Here is a 6069-nt window from a genome sequence, read left to right as displayed (position 1 = left end):
GTAGTTTCATTCGTGGGATGCAGCTGATTGTGTTGTGATGGTGCTCTGAAGGGGGAGCGACTTAGCAAACATGTTAATCCGTTGTTTTGGGTGAGGACTGATCTAAATATGTCCTGTGTTAGAGTTAATAGTTGTTCAGTAACAGCAGCTCCTTCACACAATGGCGCCACCAACAGGATGAATGGAGGAGGATCCTGTTGGTGACGCCATTCTGACATTTAACTCAGTTCTAACACGACTTCAGACTGAACACAACAGAACAGCAGGTTTCAGAACATTCTAAAGGACAAGGGCTTCACAGAGATGGACATGAGCACAGGGGCAAACAACTATTCAAAACTATATACTGTGTCTTTTCAGTGGTCAAAAGTCCTCAAAATGGCGCCTGTATTAATAAAGTGAAACAATAATGAATGTCCCATTGAGAGGGGCACATGTAAAATGGCTCTAGTCACGTGGCAGAGTCTGTGTTGGACATGGACACATATATTGGACTCATGGACTTTGTCTCTAACTGATCAGGTACAACATTTGTGTATTTGTCTTTTGAATAATCCTTTTAAGACAGAACATGTGAAAGAAACAGCAGCTCTAGTACTGATGGTTTTCACACTTTAGAATGTGAAGATCTTATACTCTTAGATTTAAGCTCAAATGTTCAGATATTATTTAATGAAGATATGATTTGTTATTTCAGAACAGGACAGTGTGAAAACACATGATAATGACTCTGTGACAGCCACACCCTCTGCAGCTACAGGCCTTTACCTGTGAACACTGTGACCTTTGACCTCACAAAACACAACACACATTTTTACTACACTATTATTTCACACACACATTTTGTCTCCTCCTGAGTTAATCTTCAGTTTTTTACACTTTATTTTTGCTTTAACATTTTCATTTGTTCACGTTTTGAGGAACTTTTTTGTAAAATAAATATTGTTTTATCTTTTTGGTCACCTCTTCACTCTCCCGTTTTTGTTCTACGCCCGGATCTACATCTTTAACCTCTGCATTTGACCCAATATGAAACAGTGTCCTCTGCATTTGACCCAGAGTGAACAGTGTCCTCTGCATTTGACCCAAAGTGAACAGTGTCCTCTGCATTTGACCCAAAGAGAACAGTGTCATCTGCATTTGACCCAATAGTGAACAGTGCCCTCTGCATTTGACCCAAAGTGAACAGTGCCCTCTGCATTTGACCCAAAGTGAACAGTGTCCTCTGCATTTGACCCAAAGAGAACAGTGTCATCTGCATTTGACCCAATAGTGAACAGTGCCCTCTGCATTTGACCCAACAGTGAACAGTGTCTTCTGCATTTGACCCAATATGAATCAGTGTCCTCTGCATTTGACCCAAAGTGAACAGTGTCCTCTGCATTTGACCCAAAGAGAACAGTGTCCTCTGCATTTGACCCAAAGTGAACAGTGTCCTCTGCATTTGACCCAATATGAAACAGTGTCATCTGCATTTGACCCAAAGTGAACAGTGTCCTCTGCATTTGACCCACAGAGAACAGTGTCCTCTGCATTTGACCCAAATTGAACAGTGTCCTCTGTATTTGACCCAGAGTGAACAGTGTCCTCTGCATTTGACCCAACAGTGAACAGTGTCCTCTGCATTTGACCCAAAGTAAACAGTGTCCTCTGCATTTGACCAAACAGTGAAGAGTGTCCTCTGCATTTGACCCAACAGTGAACACTGTCCTCTGAATTTGACCCAATATGGAATACTGTCCTCTGTATTTCACCTATAATGGAACAGTGCCCTCTACATTTGACCCAAAGTGAACAGTGTTCTCTGCGTTTGACCCAATATGGAATACTGTCCTCTGCATTTGACCTAATATGGAACAGTGTCCTCTGCATTTGACCCAGTCGTGAACAGTGTCTTCTACATTTGACCCAATATCTAACAGTGTCCTCTACATTTGACCAAATATGACGTGGTGTACTCTGAATTTGACCCGATAGTGAACATTGTCCTCTGCATTTGACCCAATAGTGAACAGTGTCATCTGCATTTGACCCAATATGAAATGGTGTCTTCTGCATTTGACCCAATATGGAAAAAGGTCATCTGCATTTGACCCAACCTTAACAGTCTAAATCCTTCTCTTCTCTCTCATTTGAGAGAGTTTAAATGTTCCTGTGTCTCGTCTGTTTCTGTTTTATGTGACGCTCTGTGGTCGACTGAACATGTTTTAAATGTGATATAGAAATAACACTCGACACAACTAATGTAGGAAGAAGAAGTGATTTTTAAGAAGCACAATGTCACGTTTCTGCTTGTCTCTGTGTCATTGAATGTTCCACAGTTTGGCATTACACTGACCCATTTCAAAAATACCCTGAAAAGCATGTGTTTCTCCACAGAGCTGACCTGTCACTTGCCCTGCGTGTCTTGTGGATAGATGGGTTTAATGCCACACTGGGGAACATTCTAGGCAGAACTATAACACCACGAGCAGGTGACGGACAGAGCGCGCGAGAGGAGAGAGAAGGCGCGTACGAGAGGAGAGAGAGGGCGCGTGCGAGAGGAGAGAGAGGGCGCGCGCGGGAGATGAGGGAGGGTGCGCGAGAGAGATTAGGGAGGGCGTGTGCGAGAGAATCGGGCGAGAGGAGAGAGCGGGCGCGCGCGAGATAAAAGAGCGGGCGCGCAAGAGGAGAAAGAGAGAGAGCGCATGCGAGAGAAGAGGGCGCGCGAGAGAGGGCGCGTGCGCAAGAGGAGACAGAGGGCGCGCGAGAGGAGAGAGTTCGCGAGCGCGAGAGGAGAGGGCGCGCACGAGAGATGAGGGAGGGTGCTCAAGTGGAGAGAGAGAGAGTTATTGCTCAGATCCTTTGGTTACATCAAATTGAAGCATCCAGACACTCGGAAAAAAAACAAGACAACTGCTTACATTGGTTTTACAACACACAACCTTTGATGCAAAGTGGGTCGGTTAAAAAAAAAAAAAAATGCTGTCGAGAGGAGAGAGAGGGATTTATACTCAAAAAGTGAACACACAAAGTCATGTCTAAATCTAATTTTTAATTACCTTTCACCGCGGAGAAAAGGTGTAGGTCTGGCGAGGTCTCGGTCACTTGTTGGAACTTGCACAAACATTTAGAGCACATGAGACGCACTTATCTTCTGTTGTATTATTGAACAGAATCAAGTAAAGTTATTGTCGGTGCTGCCCCCTGTGTTGGAGGATTGACTTGGCACAGCGCATGCGCAAGAAAGGCACAATGAATAAATTATTAATTGGGTCAATGTAACTATTGTGAACTACTGTTGATTTGCACGAGAAAAAAAATATAAATACAAACACAAGTTTAAATCTGTGTCATTAAAATTGTTTTGTAAAATTGATTGTAAATTAAACCAAACAACAAACAAAACAAAAAAACACATTGAATGAACAACAGCAATGTTTCACTTTTTTCAGTGCTCGGTGTCAACAAGTTGGATAATTTTGATTATGTGATTAAATAAAATAAAAAAAATATGTTGTGCAAATGTTTGTTGTTTTGTGTCAGTGCTAATGCTAACTTTGGAACCTAATAAATATTTAAATAACACCACTGAGTGAGTCCAGTGGAGCAACAACGGTCCTGACGAGGAGAGGACTGTTTGGGAGTGGACCGGTCAGGACAGGACAGCAAGCAGATGTGTTCACGATACTTTCTAAACTGGAAAATGATGAAATCCTAATAATGGACGAATTAAATATGAACTGACTGGAGAAAGAGTCCAAAACTTTGAAAGACCAACGCAATGGCCTAAATCTGACACAGTTCATTTCTATTTCGATAAAACCTGACCCTAGAAATGTCAATAAAGGCAAACTCATCGATGTAACTGAACAAACTCCATAATTATGAGACAAATGGTGTTTTCCCACTGGATTTTAGTGACACTGTCCAACTGGGAGTGTCCGAAATACAAAATAGGAGAAGATCATACGAACATTTCAGTGAGAAGACCTTCCCCGACCCTGATATGGCCTTAGATTTGTAAATTAATACATGAATCAAATAAAAATTGGATGGAAAACTGTAACAATCTTTGGTTCAACTCAGAAATTTTACATTTAATTAGAGAAAGAAATGCTGCCTGGAAAACTGCACAAAACGAGGTTAGATATGGATTAAAAAAAAAGATCTTTATCAACAGTTAGAAAGGCAAAAACTCTCAGAACTTTGACTCATACATGACAAATTCAACCAATATTTTCTCAGATTGAGGCTTTTTATCTGTACATGTGAAGTTTTGGATCATAATGTTGGTCCTTCTGGTCTTGATTATGTTGAGTCTGAACCTCGGGCAGATAACAGTCACGTTTTCTCTTTAAGACCTTTCACTTTCATGGAGGTCTTAAATGCTCTCCTCTCCACAGACCTGAACAAGTCCACAGGAGCTGATGACCTTGATCCAGATCTTCTATTACTCACTGCCCCATATTTAATTCAACCTTTATTACATATTTATAACAATTCAAGGTGGGACGACTGAAAATGTAAATCATTTCCTGTGTCTAAAAAACCTCGTCTTGCAAAAGTTTTAGAAAAGTTAGTTGCAAATCGAGTCACAACTTATTTAAATAAATGTTCTATTTTCAAGTCTTGTCGATCAGGTTTGAGAAAAGAGCAGAGTGTCACTGCAACCACAAAAGTTTGAAATGACATTTTTTCAGCCCTTAACCACAAACAAAAGTGTGTGTCTCTGTTTATTGATTTAACTGAAGCTTTTGATTCAGTGGATCATGGAGTCGTCTTGAAGCGTCTGAAGCAGATTAGTTTTGACAAGGCTAAATGTGATTGGTCCTAAAATGATCTTTCAAACAGAACCCAGGCAGTAGAGGCCAGTGGGTTTAACATTTTGAATTTACGCAAAGGAGCACCCCAAGGCTCAACTTTGGGCCCGCTACTTTTCACTATATTTATTAATTCAGTTGGTTGCAGTTTAAGAGAAAGGTTCATACATTTCTGTGCAGATGATGCCGTTTTGTGACACGATTTTACAACTGCAGCAAAATGTGTGTTTAGGCCTGTCTGTATAAAGGGCATTGGAGAGGCCTGTTCTCATTAGTCCTGGTGTCAGCTTTGGATTCAACTGACCAAACCATCAGCTTTCAACAACAGGCTATGAACAGTCTGTCTACAACAACTGGACATTTATTATTTTAAAATGTTAGCATTTTATGACATCAGTTTAGACTTAAGTTCACAATGAAACTGATCCAGATTCTAAGAAAAAGAACCAGGACCAAGACCAAAGTCCAGAGGCTGCAGAGAAGGACAACCACCACCAGGGGGCAGTAATGCACTTGAAACTGTAATAGGGGCAAAGTTATGTGATACAAAATACAGGAAAAGAATTTTACTTTTACTGTTTTTATAAGTAAATGTGATGTAGTTAAATTTGTATATTTGATGGATATTTGGATAAGATTTGTCGTCAATGAGCCAAAAACTGTTAGCAACAAAAATGTAACAAGGACCAAAACTAGTATTGATCCTTTGCAGCTCGTGTCATCAACATTCCCTGAGGGTGTGATGCTAACTGGAGGCACTGCTCTGTCTGAAGCAAGTTAGACTTTAATCTGAGTTTTATTTGAACATAATCTGACCATGAAGAACTGACTTAGTTGGAGCTACAACAGGAGCTGATCTGTTAAAAAAGTCCCTCTCAAACAACATTACAGTCTCAAGCTAGCAGCATTAGCCAACAGTGTTTCAGTTTGTCGCTCTCACCTTTTTGTTGAAAATCAAACTCTTAAACAGAACCATGAGCTCGGTTTGATCTAAGGCTCCTGAAAATGTCAAGTTTAAATCCATTTTGTGTGTTTTCTTGACTTTTCAGATAATCTTAACATTTATTTTACTGTGTTTGCTAATTTGTGCATCGTGTCTCAATTGTAACTGCTGAACATTCCACCATAGAGATCCATGTAGAAGACCTCCAGTGTGATGTCACCACAACATAACAATAGTGACAAAACCAGCTAATAAAGAACAGGTGTTTCAGGATATATGGACTTTTTGAGTCGATTTATAAAACTGTACTTGTACTTAAAGCCA

The sequence above is a fragment of the Periophthalmus magnuspinnatus genome, chromosome 19, assembly GCF_009829125.3.
Source record: "Periophthalmus magnuspinnatus isolate fPerMag1 chromosome 19, fPerMag1.2.pri, whole genome shotgun sequence".
NCBI classification, from domain to species: domain Eukaryota; kingdom Metazoa; phylum Chordata; class Actinopteri; order Gobiiformes; family Gobiidae; genus Periophthalmus; species Periophthalmus magnuspinnatus.
This window is presented reverse-complemented; position numbering follows the sequence as displayed.